Raw genomic sequence first — 27,617 nt, 5'->3', positions numbered from 1 at the left:
ACCTAGGTTTACAATTTATGATTAAAACTCTATTATCTACACAATATACATAGACATAAAATGTAAGAACTTAAATATCTTAGAAACAGTAGCCAATCAGTTGTTTTAATTGTCATATTTGAATTCAGCACATCAAAATACATAATAAATAGCACATTTTATCTCTGAAGCAGACGACGTCTCAAAAATTGTAGACCAGTGATATTAATTCAGCCATTCTTCCAACAGCAGCAGATTCCCCTAATTTGATATAGTCTCACATTGAGCATTTGAGGTAAGTGGCCAGACTGTTGTCAAAGGGAGCTGAGCTGTTTTGACAATCTGGCCTCAATTCTGATTCTCCTCTCACACCAGTTTTACACAGGATTATTCCATTGCCTTCAATGGAGTAATTTCCAGTTTACACTGATGCTAAGGGTATTCTTTGATGGAACTTGTGTCGACACCTTCCATTCCCATTGCATGCACATGCTGAATAACGGAATACTGGACAATATGTACCGTCCATTCTGAAGCTTCAGGTGTATTGTTTATTGCTTTAAAGGCAGTTAACAATGCCCGCTCTGCTTTTATAGGCCTTCCTTTCTTGATTCATGATAAAGTTACCACTAGAGTTTCCACAGATTTTAGGGGAAAGCTGTTTAAAAAGCAAGGGTTACTATTGTTCTTTATTCCAGCACTTGTTTTCAGGCCCAGCTTCAGACTAATCAAACCTCACTTATATGCTTTATGTAAATGAAAAACTCCTGACTTTATAGCTCTGAAAAACACTGATCTGACAGACAAAGTCCTATGGAGCAAGCTTACAGAAACACTGAAAAAGGGGCATGTACTCCACTACACAGGAACCGGGCCCTAGTAGAAAGGGGGGATGGCAAAGGAAAGAAAGCTACCTTATTTCTGGGAATGTTTGATTCAGCATTTGGCATCCTGGCTCCACAGCCTCTGACTAATTAAATAAAGACTCCTAGGTTATCACTATAATAGCAAATATCAGCTGAAGTATTGACAGTTCCTGGATGTCTACTATTGAAACATTCTCTGTGTAGGGTGAACACAGTCCATCAGAATTTGTAAACCTTCAGAGTGCAGACTAAGACTTAGCTATTTGAACAAGCCTTCACTGGCCAGCTCTACAATAAAGCAGTTTTTTAGTTTCTTCTGATTCCTCTCTTGGGGACAGGTGGTTGATTGCCAATCACTGAAAGCAGTTATATGTTGACCGTTTTATATGTGCTAATCCTAGATACTAATATAATGGGTGAAATATTAAATTATTGAAAAATAAGCTGAAAAGCTTTATATTATCAGCAACCTCCTCTTTTAGCTGTTTATACTATTAATGCTTTGCACTTCTATAGCACCTTGAAAATGAGATTCTCAAAGTGTTTAACCATGATTATCTTGATTTTACAGATGGGGAAACAAAAGCAGTGGTACAACAGCTTGCCTAGAGTCTGAGGAAAACCAATATTGGAGCCTGTGATAAATGAAGGGGGGAGGAGGGTAGTTCCCTTTTATGGACACCCAGCCAGCCAGTAGATATAAAATCCCTCTTAGTAGCTGTTCTCTAATTGCTCTACCCATAAAGGGTTCAAAAGTCTCACTGCTATGCATAGGTAAAAGGAAGTGAGTGGGCACCTGGCCAAAAGAGCCAATGGGAAGGCTAGAACTTTTTAAAATTGAAACAAGACTCCCCTTTTTTCTGTCTGTGGTTGTTCTCCCGGGGGGTGGGCAGACAGGGCAACAGCTATGCTGTAAGAAGCTTGGACCACGTATGAAAAATCATCAGTATCATACCTAGAAACTACTCATTTAAAACCCCAGATATGTAAGTAGATCAGGAAATGTCTAGGAAAACACGATTAGGTTTATCTCTTTTTATTTCTTTATGGCTTGTGGATTCCTCTGTGCTAACCCCTGGTGCTTTTGTTTTGCTTGTAATCTTTAAGCTGGTCCTCAAGAAAGCTATTCTTGGTGCTTAATTCTTGTAGTTGCTCTTTCCCAGATGTATTTTTTTTCTTTCTTTCTTTCTCTTTCTTTCTTAATAAAATTTACCTTTTCTTAAGAACAGGGTTGGATTTTTGTGTCTTAAGAGGTTTGTGCACATGTTGTTTAATTAGCTGGTGGCAACAGCTGATTTTTTTTCCCCTTTCTCAGCTCTTCCCTGGAGGGTGGGTGAAAGGGCTTGAGGGTACCCCACAGGAAGGAATTCCCAAGAGCGCTTTCCTGGGCTCTCAAAGGGGTTCTGTACTTGGGTGGTGGCAGCATCTACAAACCCAAGGTCAGAGAAAAGCTGTAACCTTGGGAGGTTAATACAAGCCTGGAGTGGCCAGTATTAATTTTTAGAATCCTTGCGGGTCCCCACCTTCTCCACTCAAAGTGCCAGAGTGGGGAATTAGCCCTGACAGAGCCAAAAACAGAACACAGTTGTCTTAATTCCCTGCCCCCCACTCTAATCATTAGGCCCTGGTCCTGCTCCTGTCTTTGCTATTCAAACCCACTTTATGATCAGTTCATTGTGCTGGAGTCCTGCAGACCTCTCTGCAAGCATTCAGAGGATCCTAGAAAACGTTTTTTCAAGAAAGGGTGGAGGAGGTGTGACCTCCCCAACTGCCAAATTTGCAGCTCAATAATTGGTCAATGCAGTTTTAGAGAGCAATCGCAAAACAATTAGGAAGTTCTATAAAGGTCCATGGAGCTACTATAACTAGTGAAACTGAAAATTCAGGGCTGATAGATTAGAACAGGGGTCGGCAACGTTCGGCACATGGCTTGCCAGGGTAAGCACCCTAGCGGGCCGGGCCAGTTTATTTACCTGCTGACGCAGCAGGTTCGGCTGATCGCAGCCCCCACTCGCCGCGGTTCGCCGTCCCGGGCCAATGGGGGCGGCGGGAAGTGACGCGGACCGAGGGATGTGCTGGCCGCAGCTTCCCGCCGCCCCCATTGGCCCGGGACGGTGAACCGCAGCCAGTGGGGGCCGCGATCGGCCGAACCTGCCGCATCAGCAGGTAAATAAACTGGCCCGGCCCGCTAGGGTGCTTACCCTGGCGAGCCGCGTGCCGAACGTTGCCGACCCCTGGATTAGAACATATTTATTTGCCTTTAGCTCAGTCTATTAACCACTTTCTGTGCTGCAGAAGTCCGATATGTACAGCAACATCCACTGGAGGTTTTTAAGAACAGGCTAGACAAACACCTGTCAGAAATGGTGTGGATTTACTTGGTCCTACCTCAGCACAGGAAGCCAGACATGATGACCTCTAAAGACCCCTTCCAGCCCTACATTTCTATGATTCTGGGATTGCCCCTAGTATGCTGGTAATGAAAAGAACTCTACCGCACTTAAAAGCAAAAGAGACACAACAGCTGAGTACAGCAGCAAAAAGTTGAGAACTCTGGAGAGATGAGTTCATATAATAATACTAGATTTTAGAAGTACTCCTTATAACAACAGCACTCCAGGTTCTAATGGTGAAAGTTACTTTTTCCTATATAATTATGGTTCATTTTAACCCCTAAATCTGTCAAATGAAGAAAGCAATTGAAAATCTCCATATAAACAGATACACACAAATGGCCCAGATAAACACCTAGACCAGATTCCCCCATGGGTATCTGGGAGCAGAAATCTCCCACTGCCTATAGTTGTCCAGTTTTCTGCTACTCCATGTGTGACATTTAATGCCAATTATTAAATGAATTAATTTGTATATTTACAAATAATTTCCATATTAACTATAAATTTTAGAGTATAGACTAAGTAATGGCAGTGGGAGAATGCAAAGCTGCACAGAATGGCACTAGTGGGTAGGAACATGCACAGAGGTGCAGGGTAGTTGAAGGCTGGGAGGGAGCTGAAGATGTCTGGAGCGTGACTGGTATCTAAGGGGGCCTGGAACCAGAGTCAGAGCACACACCATCTGTCTCTGCTGACATCACCCATTGCTCCTTCCCCATTTGGATCCAGCAGGAAGCAGTGAGAGAGGAGGTGTGGTGGGGGGTTCACATGACTTCCCGCTCAGCAGACACCACAGCAGCCTGATGGCGAGCGACTGCAATTGCAAGTCATTGCCGGGGCTGTGGGAATGTGTGACAGACCTGCTATTACACCAGATGCATGAAAATGGACATCCTTGCCTGGCCATTCGTAAAAAGGCTGAGGAGCCAGAGCTCTCTATTGTACCACCCTCTACTGGCCCTGAGGCCCATGGAGGGGACTCCTGCATTAAGGATTCACCCATCGGAAGAAGCCTGGCTAGGGAAATGAGGAGAAAGTGTCAGGATGGGTATGTTACATGAATACTCCCCCTGGACACCAGCATGGAATCTGCTGGAAAAATAGCACAGCCTGCATAAGGGCAGGGCACTGGAATGGCACTCAGAACACCTGCATTCTATTCCTAGCTCTGCCACTGGCCTCTGGGCGACCTTGGGTAAATAACTTCCCCCTCCCTCTGCCTCAGCTTTCCCATCTGTAGAATGGGGATAATGATACTGACCTTCCTTTGTAAAGCACTTTGGGATCTACTGATGAAAAGTGCTATGTAATAACTAGGTATTCTCTTGTTTAGCTAACCTGCCATGCTCTGCCTCCCACATTTGACAAACCTTTCTAGGGAAAACGTGACAGAGTGGCTGCATTAGAGCCAGAGAGAAGCAGAGTGACTTAAAGCTAGAGCAGTACCCCCAACCTCCTGCACATTCCTAAACTCTGGCGGGATCTCAGTGTACCTAGGAGTTCTGGGTCCAACCAATCCCCCTCCTCATCTTCCTTCCAAGTATAATCTGAAAAACCTCTGTAAGATGCCTCTTTCCTGGCCCTCTCTCACCTGTGGTTTGGTTTGGTTTTTCAGGTCTAGGGAGCAATCTTAGCTTGGTGAGATCAGAAAACATGGGCCAAATCTAGCCCATTTCACAGTCCCACAGCTGTCAGTGGAACTACTTCAAATAAGCAGGATTTGGCACCTAAAGAAATGCCTTGCAGAGTCTGTGATGTGAACTCCCACAATATGCAGGCGCTTATCACTAGGACTAAATCATGTCTTAAGGCCAAATCCCCTCAACCTTCTCACGTGACTTTCAATGGGACTGCCAACATAAGGCAAGATGAAGTTGAGCTTTTGTGGGTTCACAAAAAAACAGAATTTTTGTAGGGGGCTGTTACCAACTTTTATTTACTTATTTTTCCCAGCTTTGGTAGGTGAAAAACTGGCTGGTCTGCTGTGAAATTATCAAAAATTGCCTGAAGAAATACGGGAAAATTGCTTAGAAGTCATTATTTTGACTCAGGGTTGGAATATTGTCAATTCTTCCGCAAAAGGTTCTGAGGTAGAAACAGCAAATTGCTGCTCTGGATCAATTTTCAAAATATTTAAGAAAACAGCAGTTATCAAATAAAAATACTCAACCAGGTGATAGCTCCACACAGCTTCCGAAAGTACCAAATTATTTTAGTCTCACAGTAAATGACAGTATCCAACATTTTCCATAAAAAAGAGAGAACTGTCTAAGCTATAATTTTAAATTTCAAAAACAAACGAAACCCTTATTTTAATGGTTTCAAAAGGTAGATTAGAATTACTTTGCAGATTTCTATTTATTGCAATTAGCAAAGTGTTCAGAGTTCTAAAATGAGAGAAAGCATTTACCTATTTTTGATCATTATAATGAAATTTCACCTTTATCATAAATGGAGGGGGAGGGAGTTCTGTAATTCCAGAGAAATATTTAGAAGAACTGTATCTATTATAAGGTCCAATGCTTGTATTTTTGAAGACAGAGTGACATCTAAAGGGATTTTGAAATACTCAAGCCTGGCACATTGAATCCAAACTAACAAAGTCAAGGGCATGTTATATTTTTGAAAACTGATGAGTTTTCAGGTTTGCTGTGGTTGATTGTCCTGAGTAACCATGAAAAGAGGATCAAATTCCAATTTTAATGACATGCCTCAGGGAACCCTCAGGACAACTGCCATTTTTATCTTAGATTCTGCAGGTCCTCGGTGAACAAAAGGGGGGAAATCAGCTTTGAATAGATTCCTTGTGCTGTTGTCAAAAGTAATCCGACCGTTCCAAATATCTGTATCCTAAAATATCTTCATGCAGGCATTTTTATTAACCTGCGGCATTAATAGAGCAAAATATTTACATGGGGTTTTAGTTATTGATTCTCCAATTAGATTTTATGTTCTCTAAATGATAGGTATTATAATGATTTTTTCTTAGTCTCTCAAACACACTCGCACAGTCTGAATCTTTCTATAATACCTAGTGAGTAGATTTGGGATCCAAGATGATATTTGTGAAAATATTCAGTAAATGTTATGTTCACTGACATGAGCCTGGTATATCAAAACCAGTTTAGAAAAAAACAGCTCATTTTAAAGTCAAAGTTTATAATATGAAAGATCAGTGGTTTAGTAGGAATGCTTAAATGTGTGTTTGTGAACAGAATGCATATGCTAACAATGAGCTAATTACCTTTACTAATCATCTACGATGGACTGTTATTTCATTCTACACTTACACTATCTCACTGAACTAAATGACAGGACCAAAGGGGGAAAAATCCTGAATTAAAAACATTTTTCCTCTGTAGGGAGAAAATCATAGTCAAATCTCACAGATCTGGTTCTTCTTTGGCTGTCTTTAATTGTGCATTCCTTAGGAAGTGGAATGTCTTCTGATGCAGTTTTACTTATTTATGAAAAAAATATAAAATCATGAAAGGCTACCAGGAGGCTGGATCTCATTTACAACCATGATGCCCTGGTGAACTGCTTAACTGTGGCTCAGCAGCAGTGCTGGCAAGCCAAGTTAACTCGTCCTGACTGAAGGGACAATGGGCCCTGGCATTTGACAATTTGTGGAATATTCTGCTTTTAATAGGCACATTGAACAGAGGGGAGAATGATGAACCCTTCATTTGCAAAGCAACATTGGGAGCAAAGCTTGTGGTAGTGAGAGGCGGGAAAAAAAATGAGCGGCTCAGAGAAGCTGTGTGAAGAGAACATTTACAGTGTGATATTAGTTGCAGTAAAGTGGTGTTATTTTGCCTGAGGATAGTATTTGCTCACACAACTGATTTTCTGTTATGTTTTATTAAAAAAAAATCATTCCTACATCTACTAAAACAATGATATTTCTTTTCATGTCAAAAGTAGCGGGCATAGCTAATATAACACAAAAAGTGGGACCTGAGGCACCGAGACAAATAATGACAGAACCTTTCAAGAAGATTAAAGCAACATGTAATTCTAGATGCATGTTAATAAAACAAGTGGTGAAAAATAATAAATAGTATAACATAATGGAAGATACCGATCTCTAAACTGCAATTAGTCTTTGTGAACACTATCTTTTTTTCAGCACTTTCAAATATATCGTAACAGTCTAAAATGTTTGATTTTCAACGAGAAGTGGTCATATAAACAAGTCATTTTAAACATTATGCCTTCACACTGTACCTTTATTTTCTAGGCTATTTCAAGTGGAGTGAGTGTGAGTCTCTTTTTAAGACATGCTCAGATCCTGTTCAATTTCCCAGGGCTATCCATAATCTCACTCAGCCTGTTGAAATTCTGATAAGTATTCACATATTAAAGATAGAAGTCTTGAAGAAACAGCTAAATTAGAATAGGTTTTATTAGGTCATGAAGGAGTCTTGATGGCTGCAAAGGAATTTATTTGCATATCTGTGGGGGGAGTAACCTCCATATTAATGCAAAATGATATTGATAAAATTCTAACTTTTAATATGTCATTACAAACTTGTTTGCACTTTTATTTAATATTCATAGATTCCAAGGCCAGAAGGGTCATTGTGATCATCTAGTCAGACCTCCCATATGACCCAAGGCATAGGACTTCCCCAAAATAATTCCTAGAGCATCTCTCTTAGAAAAAAATCCCATCTTGATTTAAAAAATTCAGTGATGGAGAATCCACCACAATCCTTGGCAAATTGTTCCAATGGTTAATTACCCTCACTGTCAAAAATGTACATTTTATGTCCAGTCGGAATGTGTCTAACTTCAACTTCCAGCCATTGGATTGTGTTATAACTTTCTCTGATAGATTGGAGAGCATCCTTCTTGAATTGTGGGCAACAGAACTGGACACAGTATTTTGGCAACAGTCACACCGGTGCCAATATAGAGGTAAAATAACTTCTATGCTCCTATTCAGGATTCCTCTGTTTATGCATCACATTAACGGTTTTGGCCACAGCATCACACTGGGAGCTTATGTTCAGCTGATTATCCACAACTACCCCCAAATCTTTTTCAGAATCACTGCTTCCCAGGATAAAATCCCCTGTAAATATGGCCTACATTCTTTGTTCCTAGAGATATATATTTAGCTGTATTAAAACACATACTGTTTCCTTGCACCTAGTTTACAAAGCAGTCCAGATAATTCTGAATCAGTGACCTGTCCTCTTCATTATTTATCAGTCCCCCAATTTGTGTGTCATTTGCAATCTTTATCAGTGATGATTTTATGTTTTCTTCCAGGTGATTGATAAAAATGTTAAATAGAGTAGGGCCAAGAACCAATTCCTTTAGGACCCCACTAGAAACACACCCGTTTGATGACAAGTGCCTGTTTATAGTTTTATTTTGAGACTTATCAGTTGGCCAGCTTTTAATCCATTTAATGTGTGCCATGTTTACTTTATATCATTCCAGTTTTTTAATCAAAATGTTGTGCAATACCAAGTCAAATGCCTTAGAGAAGTCTAAGTATATCACATCAACACTATTACTTGTATCAACCACACTAGTTATCTTATTAAAAAAATATCAAGTTAGTTTGACAGGATCTATTTTCCATAAACCCATGTTGATTTGCATTCATTAAATTATCATTCTTTAGTTCTTTATTAATTGAGTCCCACATCAGCTGCTGCATTATCTTGCCAGGGATTGATGTCAGGCTGACAGACCTATAATTACCCAGGCCATCCCATTTACCCTTTTAAAAAGTTGACACATTAGCTTTCTTTCTTCCAGTCTTCTGGAATTTCTCCAGGACTTCAAATCTTATTGAAAAATCAACATGAATGGCCCCAAAAGCTCCACAGCCAGCTCTTTTAAAATTCTTGGATGCAAGTTATCTGAACCTATTGAGTTTAAAATATCCAACTTTAGTATCTTCTGTTTACCATCCCCTGCAGATACTAGTGGAAAGAGTATTATCATCACCATATCAGGAGAATAAATCATCTATTTCCCCCCCAAATATAGAACAAATAAATATTTATTGAACACTTCTGCAATTGTCAGCATTATTATTGATAATTCAACCATTTCCTTCTAATAATGGATCAATACCACTTTCAAGATTATTTTTGTTCCCAATATATTTTTAAAATTCCTCCTTATTGTCCTTAACTCTGCTAGCCATAGATTTCTACTTTTGGCCCTTTTGCTTTCCTTATCAGTTTTCTACAATTCCTATCTCCTGCTATATATTCATTACTACCAACCTCCCCCTTTTTTCCCATTTGTTATATATCATTTTTATAGTTACTTTCAGTTCCGCTCTTGACCAGGTTGTTTGTTTGCTTTAAAAAACAGAACAGCCTTCTCCTGCAATTATGGCTTTTTGGGCATCTAATAAGGCATTCTTAAAATGATTTCTAATTATCATTCACATTTTTCTGCTTAAGTTCTTCCTCCCAGATGACTTGGCTCACAATTGTTTTCAGCTTTGTGAAACTGGCTCTATTAAAGCATCAGGTATATATCAGTGGTCTGGCCTTTATTCTGTTTTCACATTATAATTGTGATCGAGTCATGATCACTTGGTGCCTAAGTACTATTAAGATATAGTTACAAGTGTGTTATAGCCAGGGTGCTTGAAAAATATAACACTACTGTGTATGTTTTATTTCATTATACTATAAAATGTTCAGGCAGGTTAAAGAAATTCCAGGGGGCTTCTGCTTTTTGGTACTCCAAAAACAAGCAAATGTCAGCAAAATAGCCATCCTTAGCTATAAAAGCATGTTTATTACCCTTAAGAGTGTTTATACAAATTCAGAAAAGCTGCATTTTTAAACTTTATTTTCCTCTAACTTTCTATTTCAAAATTGTTTGTGATTGGGGCTTTGTATAGAATATTTAATAGGAGTTTTTAACTGCAAATTATATACCGCAACTGAAAAACAGCATTTGGTCTAAAAAGTAACAAACACGTGTGATTCACTGGCTGGCACACCTCCAGCAGGCTCTCCTCCTTTGTCATCTCCTACTGCCAGCTGTTCCAGCCCTGTGGTGGTCTGCTTCTTCTTGCAATTCAGCTCTCTGGATCACATATAATCCCACCTCTTCCAGGATGGGCCAAGAGTCCAATCAATAATAGTCTTTTAGCTTCATGTTGGACCCTCAGTCCAAGTCCTTACCCCTAGTATCAGGAGGTTTCATTAATCCTAATCCACGTTGGAAGGGGAGCAGGGATTCCACTCCATTTTAGGCAGAGGGCTGGTAAGGGAACTTAGGCTCTCCCTCTTCACTGGGTTCTGGTCCAGGGACCGTTGAATAGGCAGTCATGGCCTGACTATACAGACTTCTTGCTGCCTGCCTGGACCAGTTCTTATCTGCCCTGTCTTGGGCCTGTGCCTCAACCTCTTCCCGAGTTCCTGGTACATCAACTCTACGCTCTTAGCCTCTTCCACCAGTTCACTGCACTGTCTGACACCCAGGTGGTTCTGCCGCCAGACAGATTTCGCCACTCCCCTCGCAAGGACAGTTCCTTACTCAGCTGGAGTCTTCCTGCAGGACCCTCCACCAGCACTCAGTGTCTTGGATGGACTCAGTTCCTGCCACTTTTTTTCCCAACAACCTTAGGCTACCTGTTGCAGATGTACTTTCCTCTGGTGACGCTCTGTTTGCCAGTAGTCCCATTCAGCTCCCTGCCTCCATGCAGGCTTCTGTTACTGAGTAAGATGCAGTCAGAGATATGCTCTCCTCTTTAGTCAGGCCCTTACTGAGCCAGGTTCAGCCCCTTTAGACGCCTCCTTCCACCTACTGCAGGTGTAGTGCGGTGAGGCTCATTGCACCCACAGGCACTCATTAACCCCTTCAGGCCCAGTGAAGGTTGGTACACCCCATCACAGCAACTAAATCAAGAGTGCTTTACCAAGACCAGGGTGTCTCTTGTATAAGATACTGATTTGGTACAAATAATCTTTATCTCAAGAAAACAAATCCTGAAAAACATTCCTGCTTTAGGAGAAGACGCGACTGTGAAAAGGACATAGGAATGTTTTACTGAAGCAATAAACCTAGGCCATAAATGGAGCCCTGCCCCTTCCCTGCAAAGAAAAGCCTCTAGGAAAAACATGACATTGGACATGTTCTAAACCTTTTGTTTATTTCTTAAATGTTGAAATGGCAAATACCTTTGTGAAATGTAGACTTGCAAATATGTTAGCTCCCAATGTGCTATGTTAATGGTAAAATGCTTTGTGTACCAAAATGGAATCTAATGGCCTTGCTAAAGTGATTACTAATAAAAGCAGCATTTAAGTATAGAGTATTTTTATTAATGGGAAGTTAATTACTGGCAGCGCTCAAGCAACTCCCCCGCCCAACTCAGAAAGAGAAGAATCATCTCCTCTCTCCAAAAATTGTTATTACATCAACAACTTCTGTAGTAACTATTTAAGAATTATTTAATATTAAAAGACTGTTTGAGAACTAAAAACGTTAACTGTACTAAGCATTCCTATTCTATATGGAAAGCTTGTGTAGCCCATGCATGCTTGGTATGGCACTTTGTCCCCCTCTAGTGGTAGCTTAGCCAGCTAGATATTGATGAACCTGCTACAGCCGTGGCTAAATGAGATGTGTCTTTTAGCTCATGCAGTAGAGGCTCATGCTTTAAGCTCCAGAGGTGCCAGGTTTGATCCTAGCTGTCAAAGACCAGGGTCTGTCAGTATTACAAGTAGGGGCTTCTCCAGGATATCAACTGAAGTCTCTGAAGTGCGGGATGTTTTTCCTCAGCTAGGGGAAGTGTGTTAACCCATGCCTGCTTGGTGTGGCACTCTGTCCCTCTCTGCTGGCAGCTAGACCCGCTAAAGATTGATGAGCCTGCAACAGTCTTGGCTATAAGCCTCTGCAGTGAGCACTCCTCTCTCACACACATACAACTGCACTGCTCAAAAACACACAGCATTCATTAACTTACCTTGTCCATCTCTTCAAGCACGCTATCAAAGACTCCTAAAAAGATAGAGAAAACTCAAGAAGAAATCAACCCCAGGAAAACCTCCCCAAGACTTTAACATGGATTGGTGAAAGAGTTAACTAAGACACTGCCAAGGGATTAGCTTTAAAATTATTGTAATTATTGTATTGTGATATGAAGTGCTGTTGTAACTGAAGATACTAACAGTTTTCCTTTTAATCACTAAATGGTTAGACTGTCTATTCCCAGAAAGGAGATAGGGGCCAAACATTAATAAAAAGAGAAATAGTGGAATTTAAGAGTCTTAATATTTGTAATTTCCCTGTCTCAAGACAGCTTTTTAAATGGATTCTGATTTAAGTATTTTCTTGAATTTCATAGGATTTAGTTAAGATTGCTTACTTTGCCCAATTATAAACTAGTTGGTTATAACTAGACAGGTTTCACCTGCCCTTAAATTATTCTGTCCATGGATAAACAGTTTTAAATAAGCATCTAATAAGATGCTAAGCCAGGATTTACTATAAATTTGAGAAACAATATTCTGTATGTTTATATTTTGGTCTTAATTTATCCAACGAGGAACACCCCCAGAGGTGGTCCACTTCTAGAGGTATAATCTCTGCTAAGAGTTCTCCACAGAGAGACATACAGAAGAGATTGCAATAGGAGGTAACGGGTTTATCACTTATGTTCTATCATTTGGGTTGTTTGGTTTAATGTTTTCTTTTCCCTTTTCAATAATAAAATAGCCATAGTTAATAATTGTGATTATCTTGCTTCATTTTAATGATGATGCCCCCTGAAGTATGTAAAAGGACCCCTGTGACTAAAAAAGTGGGAGTCACAGCCCTGAGCTGGCAGTAAGAAAAACAGTTATTAAAAGCTGGCCACATTTATTGTTTCTTTAAACTAAATATTTTAGTAATTTTAAAAATAAAATTCCTTGAGAGCCAACAATTTAAAATTACCCCTTCCTAATCCAAATCTACAATGCAGTTTGCATTTCTTTTGTTTGGCAAAGCACTGTAAGTGTGATTCAACAAGTCTCTTTGTAGCTTCTCTTTTCTTTCTCTAACTTTACTTATTTACAAAAAGATGTGTGAAGTTTTCTAATCCAAGATATAGAAAAGCAACCATCACTATAGATCCTTATATAAACAGCTGAGAAACATCACCTTACGAAGAATAGGGTATTATTAAAAGTATGAGCTATAGAAATCTCTACATCTCAGAATCATGATGTCAACTCCTGGCACTTTGTAAGTCGAGGTCACTTATTGCACTGAGGCAAAACTGGAATCTCATTTTGCATTGCCAGGGTCAGAGAGCATTTGCTCTTAAGAAAAAAATAAAACCACTATTACCTAGACTGCTGAAGGGGTTGCTATTATGTGAACTACTTGCAACTAGTATTCAGTACATGATTCATATGCTTTAAACAGTGACATAAAAGTTAGCCATTGAAACACTCTTAGTTGATAATACTAGCAAACAAACCTCGAGTTACTATTTGAATGACAGTAGCACCCAGAAGCCTCAAGTGAGGCCAGGGCCCTATAGGCACTCTACAGACACATAGTAAGAGACAGCCCATGCCCTGAACAGCTTGAAATCGAAATTGAAAAGATAGTCAAAGTGTGGGAGGAAAACGGAGGCACAGAGAGGTGAAGTGATTTACGGAATAGAAGCAGGCCTTTCATAAGGCTTCTCCACACGGAGACTAAGGTAAGGATAGACATAAACACACTAGTTCTGCTCAAGCAGTGCACTAAAACTAGTAGTGTGGCTGCAGTCGCACAGGCAGCAGCTTGGACTAGCTGCCAGACAGAATGTGAGACTAGGACCTTGGAAGGGGTTGTATTCAGGTGCCTCCCCGAGCCGCTGCTCATGCCACACTGCAGTTGTTAGCATGTTAGCTGGAGCAGAGCTAGCACATGTATGTCTACCTGAGCTGGGAATTACAATTCCCAGCTGCTGGGTAGACAAATCCTTAGTGTGTGACAAGCCGGATGTTAATCTATAGCACATTAGCCTGCTACACACTAAGGGTATGTCTACACTACGAGAGTAGTTCGATTTTAGTTAAATCGAATATGTGCAATCGATATTAGAAAGTCGAACGTATGTGTCTACACTAAGGACAGTAATTCGACTTTGTCAGTCCACACTACCAGGGAAAGCGTCGACATTGGAAGCAGTGCACTGTGGGCAGCTATCCCACAGTTCCCGCAGTCCCCGCCGCCCATTGGAATTCTGGGTCGATCCGCCAATGCCTTCTGGGTAAAAAAATGTGGCGAGGGTGCTTTTGGGTAACTGTCGTCATCCGTCAGTCACTACCGCCCTCCCTCCCTCCCTCCCTGAAAGCGCCGGCGGGAAATCAGTTCGCGCACTTTTTGATCAGTGACAGCGCGGACGGCACAGCACTGCGATCATGGATCCCGCTGCGACCATCGCTGCAGTTGTGGCCGTTCTCAACACCTCGCAGCTTATCATACACCTTTCCCTGAGGCAGATGCAGAGAAATCAGGCGAGGAGGCTACGGCACCGCCGTGAGGGCCTGAAGTCGGAGAGTAGCACAGAGCTGTCAGAAACCACGAGCCCCAGCGCCCAGGACATCACTGTGGCAATGGGGCATGTGGATTTTGTTGAACGGCGATTCTGGGCCCGGGAAACAAGCACGGACTGGTGGGACCGCATAGTGCTTCAGGTCTGGGATGAATCCCAGTGGCTGCGAAACTTTCGCATGCGGAAGGGGACTTTCCTCGAACTTTGTGAGTTGCTGTCCCCTGCCCTGAAGCGCAAGGACACCCGCATGCGAGCAGCCCTCACTGTCCAGAAGCGAGTGGCCATAGCCCTCTGGAAGCTTGCAACGCCGGACAGCTACCGGTCAGTCGCGAACCACTTTGGCGTGGGCAAATCTACCGTGGGGGTTGTTGTCCTGCAAGTAGCCAAGGCAATCGTCAAGGTACTGCTGTCAAAGGTAGTGACCCTGGGAAACGCGCAGGCCATCATAGATGGCTTCGCTGCGATGGGATTCCCAAACTGCGGTGGGGCTATAGATGGGACTCACATCCCTATCCTGGGACCGGGCCACCAGGCCAGCCAGTACATCAATAGAAAGGGCTACTTTTCAATGGTGCTGCAAGCACTGGTGGACCATCGGGGACGGTTTACAAACATCTACGTCGGATGGCCGGGCAAGGTTCATGACGCTCGCGTGTTCAGGAACTCTGGTCTGTTTAGACGGCTGCAGGAAGGTATTTACTTCCCGGACCACAAAATAACTCTTGGGGATGTGGAGATGCCTACAGTGATCCTCGGGGACCCAGCCTACCCGCTAATGCCCTGGCTCATGAAGCCCTATACTGGGGCCCTGGACACTGCACAAGAACTCTTCAACTACCGGCTGAGCAAGTGCAGAATGGTGGTGGAGTGTGCTTTTGGCCGTCTCAAGGGGAGATGGAGAAGCTTACTGACTCGCTGTGATCTCAGCGAAACCAATATCCCCATCGTTATTGCAGCTTGCTGTGTGCTCCACAATCTCTGTGAGAGCAAGGGGGAGACCTTTATGGCGGGGTGGGAGGTTGAGGCAAATAGCCTGGCTGCTGATTACGCCCAGCCAGACAGCCGGGCGATTAGAAGAGCCCAGCGGGACGCGCTGTGCATCCGGGAGGCTTTGAAAGCCAGTTTCAAGGCTGAGCAGGGTACCCAGTGACTTTTAAGTTTGTGGACACAGAAGCTGAACTTGCCCCCGTTTCTTTACCCAGTTGCCGTCGACTATCCTCTCCAGTTACATACCCCCTTCACCCCCTTCCCAAAAAATAAAATCTGTTCTGTTTTGTTAATGGACACCGTTGTCTTTATTACTGTTTTCGCGGGAATGTTTTAAACCTGGGACGCAGACTGTGGCGGGGGGCGGGTTTAGTGTTGTGATGCAAATGATGCTTCTAAACTCCAGGAATGACAGGCTCCGCGGTGGTGGACTGGTTGTTTCAACGGAGCCTGCCAGCCCTCCTGGCCGGGACTGCGTGTATGTGTCGGCTATGTGACTGTCTTGCAGGGGGAGGAGGGTTACAGATCCCCTGCTGCGCGGCTCTGTGATCCAGGGTAAGGACCGCTGCATAAGATCTGTAACTGCCCTCCCCCGCCACCAAGTCACAGAGCAACACCACCCCCCCCACCACACAGAACATGAAAACCACCTCCCAGACTGACCAGGATAACTAGTCACTGCACTGTATATGTGCCCTGCTGCTGGACCTGCCCCCTGCTAAAGGTGACTGTCCTGTCCAATGACCAAGCCCCTTCCCCCCCCTTCAGACAGACTCTCATCTAAAAGAAGAGGATGGAAACAATAATGAACAAAAACGTATTTTTTATTAACAACCGCACATGGAACGGGGGGGTGAAACTTGGACGGGGTCTTGTGTGAGGCGGGTAGGAAAGGACTTTTCAAATTTTGGGGAATGAGAGCCTTCTAGTGGTAGAGCAGTCCGCAGGGGTGGAGTGAAATTTTTCACGGCCCCTTCCGCCCCTCCGTGTTTGGACTTTGGGTGAGGGGGGTATGGGACTTGGTGGCGGGGCAGGGCAGTTAGAGAGAGACTGCAGCGGGGCTCTCTCCTCCTGCCTCCGGTCCTGCAGAACATCCACAAGGCGGCGGAGCGTGTCCGTTTGCTCCCTCATTAGTCCAAGCAGCGTTTGAGTAGCCTGCCAGTCCTCCTGTCGCCACCTCTCCTCCCGTTCCATGTTTGCCCGGTGCATTTGGGACAAGTTCTCCCTCCACTGTGTCTGCTGGGCTGCCTGTGCTCGGGAGCATCCCATTAGTTCAGCAAACATGTCTTCCCGTGTCCTCTTCTTCCTCCTCCTAATGTGCGCTAGCCTCTGGGCAGATGTGGCTGTGGGAATTGGAAAAAGGGAGTGAATTCCTGAGACAGATCAATGTATCTGTGAACAGAGAACATAGTCTTTCAACAAGACCATACAGAGCACCTATCACACGCGCACTGAGGACAAGGTCGAATTTTCGGCCCTCGCCTACAGTGCCTGCGGTCTTGCTGTGGCGAGCTGAGGAGCAGGGCAGGACACCGGACTTTGTCTAGCTGTCAAACATGGTAAGCCGTAGACTTGTGGCTGCTTAAAACTTTAAGAGTGGCACTGGCCTCCTTTCGCATAGAAAGCAATGCGAGTCTCTGCTGGCAGCAATCCTGCAAGCATGAACTCTGGCCCTGTCCCACCCCCTCGCGGCTGTAAACCGCGTGGCTGTAAACCGGCGGTTGCAGTTCTGTAAAGGGACGGGCAAGCAGTCCCAATACTAACTTTCCCCTACCTAATTCACAGCAGGGAGTCATGCCAGACATCACCCTCCTGAAGGTCTCGGAGAGCCAGAAGGAGCGGATGCTTCGTGACAGCCTGCAGAAACCGGGGCCATTTGCTGCAATGCTCTGCAAGGCCATGATCCCCGAGTACCTGCTGGCGTTGTGGCAGGGAAACGTCTCATACCACGGGGGGCCTAATAAGCTCTCCCTGCCCAGGAACCTGCTCATGAGGCTTGAAAAACACCTGCAGGAGACCTATGAGGAGTTCTCCCCGGAGGATGTCGCCTCTATCCCCGGATACATTGACCAGTTTTTGGGTTAGGTGCCCTTGGAGGGACAAAAGAGTGCAGCGTTTTGGGCAGTATAATCATGAAGCGGACATTGTGAAATTTTTTGAAAATAGACTATATATTGAAGCGCCCAAAGACAGACTAATCATGATACACTTTGCACAGATTCCCGTTTTGTTGGACTTTCCTGTTTACATGTTTTGAAGCACTTTACCCACTGTTAATATTTTAAATCTTCCTGTTTTGTTGTAAATAAATGTTTACATGTTTTAAAGCACTTTACCTATTGTTAATATTTTAAATATGCCAGTTATGTTATAAATAAATGTTTAGATATTTAAAACACTTACTGCTTGATCCTTCCCCTGAATCTGTGTCTGGGATAACGGCTGGGGAGGGTTGGTAGGGGATCTCTCTGAGGGTGATGAAGAGCTCCTGGCTGTCGGGCAAATCAGCGTTGTAAGCGCTGTCGACTGCCTCATCCTCCTCATCTCCTTCCTCCTCTTCCCCGTCCGCTGAGGAACCGGCCGCGGACAATATCCCATCCTCAGAGTCCACGGTCAGGGGTGGGGTAGTGGTGGCGGCCGCACCTAGGATGGAATGCAGTGCCTCGTAGAAACGGGATGTGTGGGGCTGGGATCCGGAGCGTCCGTTTGCCTCTTTGGTCTTCTGGTAGCCTTGTCTCAGCTCCTTGATTTTCACGCGGCACTGCGTTGCATCCCGGCTGTATCCTCTCTCTGCCATGGCTTTAGAGATCTTCTCATAGGTCTTTGCATTCCGTCTTTTGGAGCGCAGCTCGGAAAGCACGGACTCATCTCCCCACACAGCGATGAGATCCAAGACTTCCCGATCAGTCCATGCTGGGGCCCTCTTTCTAGTCTGAGATTGCACGGCCATCTCTGCTGGAGAGCTCTGCATCGTTGCCACTGCTGCTGAGCTCGCCACGGTGTCAAAACAGAAACTGCGATTCAAACTGCCCAGACAGGAAAAGGAATTCAAATTTTCCCGGGGTGTGGCTGGTCAGAGCATCCGAGCTCGGACTGCTGTCCAGAGCGTCAACAGAGTGGTGCACTGTGGGATAGCTCCCGGAGCTATTAGCGTCGAATTCCATCCACACCTAGCCTAATTCGACATGGCCATGTCGAATTTAGCGCTACTCCTCTCGTTGGGGAGGTTTACAGAAATCGATTTAAAGAGAGCTCTATGTCGAACTAAATAGCTTCGTGGTGTGGACGGGTGCAGGGTTAATTCGATATAACGGCGCTAAATTCGACATAAAAGCCTAGTGTAGACCAGGCCTAAGCCACCATGTGGACGCTGCTACTGCACGCTAAAAGTTCCATAATGCATTCTGACCTACTACAATCAGCAGTGTATCAAAGTGCACTACAGAACTTATAGGCCATGATAGCAGGCTCCACACAGAAAGTTAGTGTGCGGCAGGCAAGCGCAATGCAGATTTTCATCCCAGTTTGCTGTATACTGTCTCCATGTTGACCGGCCATTACTCTTTGACCACTGCCCTATCTAGTATATGACACTGCCTCCTTACAATGCCACAAAGAGTTCATCACAACACCTCTTTGAGGATGAAGAAAGCTCCTCAGCCTTACAGATTTTGCAAAATAAAACCAAATATAGATTTAGCTTTAAAAGAGAGAGAGATGAAGATATTTTTCCATACCAGGAAGTTGACAGATTTATTTTAAAAACTAATACCATTGCCTTTTCCAGTTACTTTAAATTTTAACTGTGCTGCTGGGTTAGTCAAATGGGATGCTGGAGTTTTATTTTTGAGGATTTATTATCTATACAATTTCTAATCTGATAAACTATAGTTAACTCAGTGTCCCTGAAATGATTATATTTTCAGATCCAGAAATAAGCCACAAGGATTAATTTATTATTACATATTTTGGTTAAAAAGTATTTTGCACATTTAAGAAAAAAATCCTCTCTAATGAGTAAAGGGGCTAAGAAAATAATATAGTCAGTTCACATTAGAATAAATCACTGAGCCAAAATCCCAAATATTCAACTAGCTCTGTTACAGCTTTTGTGCCTATCAGTTTCAGCAGAAGAAGCAAATTCAGAATAGGAAGATTGATTATATAACAGGGGAACAGAGCACATGAGACAATAACAAAGAAATTAATGAAGTAAAAATATCAGAGTACATCTCTTGTGTGCAGAGAAGCTGAAAGAGATGGATCGCACCAGCACAGGAGAGTCGGTTGCCCCCTCTGAGCAGTTTTAATCCTATTTTCAAAAGAAACAAATAGACATATGCAGCTGATAAGTTCCTATAGCCAGGAGTAGCTTTCCATTCTCCCTGAACTGTCTCTCTCCAGTGCTTGACAGGCAGACACAATGGCCAGCACGGAATTGTCATGCAAAACCATCACACCATTAACATGCAAGGTGTTATGAGCTGGGTGAAACCTTGTCATGGAGTGAATTAAAACCGCATTGAGACCAATAGATGTGAATGCACCCTTCAATTAACATAAGAAACGGTCACCTACCTTTCCGTAACTGTTTTGAGATGTGTTGCTCATGTCCATTCCACTGTAGCTGTGTGTGCACCTCATGCACGGATGTCAGAGATTTTCTTTCTTCAGGAGTACCCATTGGGGTGGCTCAAGCACCCCCTACCGCCATGCACCACTGTGTGTTGGCAGAGCCACACCAAATCCCCTCACTTCCTTTGTACCAGATGTACTCTGATACAAAGGGAAGGGGAGGGGAGTCATGGAATAGATATATGCAACATCTTAAAGAACAACGGTTATCGAAAGGTAGGTAACCATTTTTTCTTCGAGTGATTGCACATGTCACTTCCACTGTAAGTGACTCACAAGCAAACAGCTACAGAAGAGGGTTTGGAGTCTATCTGAACAGTGATTATAAAACTGCCTGTACAAAACTGGCATCGTCTCTGGACTGACAGGTAACAGCATAATGAGAAGTGAAGGGGTGGACTGAAGACCAAGTTGCTGTTTTACAAATGTCAACTAGTATGAGAGCCAGGAAAGCTGTAGAAGCTGTTTGTGCTCTAGTAGAATGCCCCAGTACTCTAGTTTGGCAGGGTCGTGTTAGTCTGCTGGTAACAAACAGATGCAGGAAGAGATTCAGGAGGAGATTGTCTGGGAGAAAACTGGATTGCCCTTAACTCTGTCAGCAACTGTGACAAACAGCTGTGTATAAGTCTGGAACAATTTAGTACGCTCTTGGTAGAAAGCTCATCCTCTTCTCACATCCAATGAGTGAAGTCTTTCTTCATATTCAGGGTGCTGGGGTTTTGGAAACAATGTGGGCAAATTGATAGCTTGGATAATGTGAAAACCAGAGACTACTTTTATAAGGAACTTTGGATGCAGCCAGAGATAAACCTTATCCTTATAAAAAACTATATAAGGGATTCACCAACCCTTCTGGCTGAGGTGATCACTACTAGAAATATCACCTTCAGAGAGAAGTACAGGAGAGAACAAATCATCAGGGGCTCAAAAAGGGGTCCCCATTAGAGTTGCCAGGACTCAGCTGAGAACCCGAGAGACGAGATCCCACACTTGAGGGTATAATCTGGCCAAGCCCTTTGGGAATTGAGTAACAATGAGGTTGGAGAAAAGGGGCCTATTATCCATCTGTATATGGTAAGCTGAGAAAGCAACTAAATACACCCTTACAGAACTAATTGTCAGACTCAGTTTTAGATCTAGAAGACAGCACAACATTCAGGGGTGCTTGCCAAGGAGACACACCTTTCCCACATGACCAAATGGAGAAACACTTCCATTTAGCCAGGTAAGTGATCCTACCTGAGAAAATTCTACTATTGAGAAATACATTCTGGACATCTTGTTAAGCAGGACCTTTCAAAGGGCCTTGGCCATGGAGCATCCATATTGTGAGATGGAGAGGTGGGAGGCTGCAGTGGAGACTGTGGCCACAGTCTTGGAAAATTATGTCTGAATCCAAAGGGAGGGATAAAGAAGGCTTTAATAGACAGTGTTAATAGGGCTGAGTACCAGTATTGATGGGGCCACACTGATGCTATAAGGATGAGATGAGCATGTTTTTTTTTTTTGGATACAACTCTGGGGAGCAAAGGAATCAGAGGGAAGGTGTATAAAAGGCACTTCTCCCAAGATAGGAGAAAGGCATCAGTTAGGAAGCCTGGGCTAAGACTAGCCTGCCGCCCATGGGAACATAACCAACTGTATTTTCTGTTGGTCCTTGTTGCAAGAAGGTCCACTTGGGGAATCCACCAGAGTTAGAAGATGGACCTGGCTATGTCTGAGTATAATGACCACTTGTGGTCTTGTGTTGAACAATGAAGTATCTTCTCAGCTGATCTGCCAGTGTGTTTCATTTCCCTGGAAGGTAAGCAGTTTTGAGGTGAATCAAGTGGGTTATACAGAAGTCCCAGAGATGAACTTCCTTCTGGAAGAGTTGACTTGACAGTGTTCCTCTTTGCTTGTTTATGTAAAATATGGTCACCGAGTTGTTTATCATAGTCCCACACAGTGGGAAACAAAGGTTAAGCAGGGTACACATACTGCTCTGAACTCCCTGACATGTACATGAGCCTCTCAGTCTTGAGACAACCAAAGACCTTGAGTAGGCCCACTTACTGGGGGGGGGGGGGGGGGGGCGCAAAGGGGGCAATTGCTCACGGTCCCAGGCAATTTAAAAGGGCCCAGGACTCCCGGCTGCTGCAGCAGCAGTGGCTGGGAGCCCTGGGCCCTTTTAAATCTCCCGGGCAGGCTGCAGAGGTCCTAGGCGCGGTGGTGACCACTCCAGGGCCTGCACTTTGGGGGGCCCTGCAGGCTGGCGTGATTGGCCAGCACGATCAGTCCCGGAAGTGACGGATTCGTCACTTCCGTCCTGGGCCCCACACCCTCCTAGGGATGTCCCTGGGGCCCCAAATTGCTGTCGGCGGGCCTGATCTTGAGTCTTCAGATACCCAAATGTGAGCCCCTCAACTTAGAGATGATACGTCTGTGACTAGAGTGAGTGTTGGCAGCGTGGGAAGGAAGGGAACTCATACACAAACTTTTAGAGGGCCTGTCCACCAATCCAGAGACAACAGGAGTGGCTCTGACACTTAAACCACCTTGTCCAAGTAGTGAACGATTCGGGAAATATACTGATGCTAGCCATGTCTGCTGTGTCCTGACTTGCAGTCTGGTGTATTGCACTACATAGGTATGTGTTACCATGTGACCTAACAGGCTGAGGCATTTGCATGCTGTTGTGAGTGGGTAAGCTTTCATTTGCAGTACTACATCTTGAATGATTTTGAATCTGGCTTGTGCAGAAAAGCCCTGGCCTTTGTGGAGTCGAGGACTGCTCCAATGAATTCTATCATCTGTACAGGCCTCAGTATTGATTTCTCTCAAGTCAGTAGGAGCCCCAGAGGATTGAATATGGATAAAGCAGTGGATATGCTGGACAGGACCCGAGACTCGGATTGACCTCTGATCAACCAGTCATCCAGGTATGGGAACACATGGGCACCTAATTTTTGAAAATGAGCTGTTACCACCGCCATGGGCTTTTGTGAATGCCCAAGAAGCAGCTCCAGGCCAAATGAAAGTACTCTGAACTGATAGTGTCGACCATTCACAACGACCTGAGAAACTTTCAGTGGTCGGGACGTAATGCAATATGGAAATAAGCGTCCCTCAAATCGAGGGCAGCATACCTTGTTCTCCTTGCTCCAAGGAAGGGATAATTGATGCTAGGGTAACGATGCAGAATTTTATTTTATTTTCTTCAGGAATTTGTTCAACTCTCTGGGCCTCCTTTTGACTTGGTAATCAGGAAATAATGGGAATAGAAGCCTTTTCCCAAGGCCCACCAGTGCTTCCTCTATGGCCCATGCCTCAAGGACAGAGTGCCCTTCAATGAGAGGACAAATTTCATGAGAGTGGACCTTCAAGAGGGATGAGGAGGAGGGGGGGTGGAGGAGAGGGATTGAAGTAAATTGGATGGCATATCCCTTCCACCATGCTTAAGACCTACTCGTCTGATGATATGTGTGGTCCAGGCACTTAGGAAGTAGTACAAGTGATTGGTCATTAAAAAAAGGGGGAACAGATGGCAGTGAGGAGACTGGCATATTATCCTTGACAACGCCATCAAAATGCCTGCTTAGAAGAGGCAGCTGGATGGGCTGAGTTGATTGATTCTAAAGAGGAGGGTGGCAGAGGGCACCTTCTATAACTCCTTCCCTTTTTCCTAGGTGGATCTTGGGAATGGGGAGTAACACTATGGTGTTGAAAAGATGCTTGTTGATGAAAATGCTTTATTTTCATTGCTGGAGTGTAGATTCCAAGGGATCTGAGTGTTGCCCTAGAATCTTTAAGGCTGTGAAGCCTGTCATCAGTTTTTTTGGAGAGCAGAGTAGGGCTTCGAATGGAAGGTCCTGCATGATCTGTCAGACTTCTGCACATAGCCCGGATGACTGCAGCCATGAACACCTTCTCATAGCACTCATGGGTTGAACCACCAAATCTGCACTAATCAGATTACCCTCCTCCACAATTATTGAGAACTCTTATTGCAATATTCCGGTTATTTGTCCTTGAATTTAGCAATGTTCTCCCAGAGTGTGTAATAACAGTGACTCAAGAGTTCTTGGTGGTTTGCAATCCTGAGCTGCAGGCCCCCGAAGAACAAAAAGTTTGTCACCAAACAGGTCTAATCTTTTTAAATCCTTGCTTTTAGGTGTGGAGGTTCGTTGCCCCTGTCTTTCCCGCTTCTTGGCAACGGTTACCACAAGAGAACGCAGGGAGCGGTGAGTGGAAAAATGTTCATACCCCTTAGAGGTGATGAAGTATCTCCTCTCCATTGATTTTTCTGGGGGAGCCAGGGAAGAGGGGGTCTGCTAAAGAGTCTTGGCCAGTGCCATGATTATCTCGTTGATTGGCAGAGCAACCTTATCTGGGGTGACAAGCACTAGGATGTCCTCCAAATTGTGAAAACTCCCACATACCTCTTCTGCCTGGATGACAAGCATGGAGGTCACTCTTTCAGTAGGTCTTGGTGGGCCCTGTGGTCTTCTGGAGGAAGTGAATCTCCCACTGAATCAATAGCATCATCTGGTGGTGAAGAGGAAGATGCAACCAGTATTTGAGGTTGTGGCAACTCCATAACCTGTGGTGGAGAAGCTACTCAAGAAGGACCTGGTTGGCCAGGATCGATCACTGTACCATACACAGGAGAGTGGCGCTCTCAGCATCAGATATCAGGGAATTATGTTCCTGGTGCCTTCATGTCTGATGCACTCCCCACAATTGTCAAGATGGTTGAGGTGAGGTCCTGGCGGAGGAGGGACGCACCATGGAGCCCAGAATGGCCATTAGTATGGACCCAGAACCTATCTTCGTCCGGGCCATTGTCCTTTAGGAAAAGGCCACTGTTGGGGATACTTCATTGTCCCTGGCGCCAACAACCTTGAAGGAGGGTAAGTGCTGTGTCCCAGCCACTATACACAGGACCACACTTCTGAGTCTGAGGACAAGGAGTCAGAGGTTTCTGATAATGGAGGTGCTGATGCATATGGTACTAGAAAGCGGTATCGTGAACTCAGGGACAGTGGTGCAGGAGAAATCATTGAAGGTGCTCCTCTCAATAAAAACTGGTTTGAGAGGAGGTCTAGGTAGTGGTACTGTGGGTTCTCAGTGTGTGAGGGGTGAGCCGCTGGAATGGGAACCAGTTTGACAGTGAAACCAGTACTGAGAGGCTAAGCAAGCCTCTTGGGGCTGCATATGCCCCTTGGGTAGAAGGGAGCAGCAGCATCTGTTGGCTCCTCAAAGGTCTCTCTAGGGACCTTAGGCACCAACTGTGTGGGTATTCCAGTGCACTGGTGCAAACTAAAACTGCCCCCAACACTCAAATGGAACCCCACCAGTCTCTCTCCCTTTTGACTGAGTGGGTTTAGCTGATCCATCAGAGAACATTTGACTCCTCCCCAGGCCAATATTGTGGAATAAGCCTAGGAAATAGATTACAGAAAAAGGCCCATTAATGCCCTTCCTTTAATATCAGGGCCAAATAAATGTGTATGTAAGGTGTGGTTAGCAATTTAAACAAGATCTTTTCCAGCAGTAGGCTGGTGGGCTCAGTGCTCTTTGGTACTGGTGGACTAGAGTACAGCTGGTCAAAAATGAATTTTTTTTTTCCAAAAATTTCCCACAAACTTTTGTTTGGTGATGAAAAACCACCCTGCCTCGCTCTCTTTCCCCCCCCCCCCCCCCCCCCAAGTGGATGTCAGAATCAGTTTTCAGTAAAATATTTTTCTGGGGGGGGGAAATGGAAAAAAATGACCAAAATGAGTCTTCCTTGAAAATTCTGGGTTTGGTCAAAAAGACATTTTATATTGTGGAAAAGTACATATATTGACAAACATATTTTGACTAACTATATGCCAGGGCTTACTTTAGAATACAGAGAACACTTACAGGGACCATCAAAAATAATTGCCTAGTAAAGGTAGTTTTTAACCTGTAACCATTCTGCCAGTCAGAGTTGGCAGCAACAAGGGCCAGGTTCAGTATCTAGGGGTTCCTTTTCAACAATACAACACAAAACCGGCTCGAGCCCCCACCCAGTGACCTGGGACAATTACACACCTGGGAACCTCTAAGAGGCAATACTTCCCATCTTGCAAGAACAAGGTCTCAGTGTAGCGAAAAACTTTTAATAAAAGGAGGGAAATAATGTGGCATTAATTTGGGGAAACACTGCAAACAGGGTTTATAAACATAAACCATGAGCAAAAGACCCACCACCACGTAAGTTGGGCAGTGTCCTTTTATCCTCGGGTTCTTATGTCCAGCAACCCAAAAGTCCCTTTAATGTGCCCACCTCTTCTCTGCACCCCACTACAGCTGCACTCCTTGGACAGTGCAGCCCCAGAGATCAGAGGTGCATCTGCAGAGTTCACCTCCCACCCTGGGTGGAAGGGGGGAGAGTAGAGGAGGCACCTTACACGTTCCGCTGCTCAGGCACTCACTTGCCACCCCTCTCTGCGGGTCTCTGCTCTGGCACTCTCCACCAGCCACTCTGCTGGCCACTTGCCACCCCTCTCTGCCAGCACCAAGATGTCTTCAGGCCCCCCCCCCCCACTTAACACAGTTCTCAGTGATTTCAGCTCTCGGTGATTTCAGCTGTTAGTGAGGGAGCCTCACTGCTGGTGCACACTGGGCAGTCTCTTGCATCAGAGACACTGTCCCAAAGCAGGTCTAATTCTTAGACCTATGCATAAGTGATTTTAGCTCTGAAGCATGTAACAAGACTCTAAATTGAGTCTAAATTAGCTCTGATATTACACAGTGGAGAGAGGACGGGTCAAATGGTGTCCGGTGCCCTTAGGCAAAGTCCACACCACCAGGTACAAGTACCTGTCCCCACCCTCTCTCATCTCACTAGGCTGTGGAACCCATGTCCCCTGCCTAGTGAGTGTCATTTAGTTGAAGGGAAATGCCAAGTACAGTTCTGCTGCCCTTGATTCACACAACAAGGATAACAACCCTTTATTATTCCTGCCCCCAATAACAGGGAGACTGAGGATCCCACACCAGCCAAAAGTGACCATTTGGGCAAGCAATCCTATCATGATGAACACGCAGGCGGGGTGGGTGTGCCCATGCAAATGAGATCAGCTCCTGAAGTCCTTTTCCACAGCTCACCACTTGATGTCAAGGGAGAGCTCATTCAGACTCTGCTTACATCCCTAAAAAGTGAACAAAATTGTACAAGGAACCTTGGGGAGTCTTTAAAAAGGTCAGTTAAGACAG

Source organism: Terrapene carolina, unplaced genomic scaffold (genome assembly GCF_002925995.2).
Source record: "Terrapene carolina triunguis isolate 2854851 unplaced genomic scaffold, T_m_triunguis-2.0 Scaffold210, whole genome shotgun sequence".
Classification (NCBI taxonomy): Eukaryota; Metazoa; Chordata; order Testudines; family Emydidae; genus Terrapene; species Terrapene triunguis.
This window is presented reverse-complemented; position numbering follows the sequence as displayed.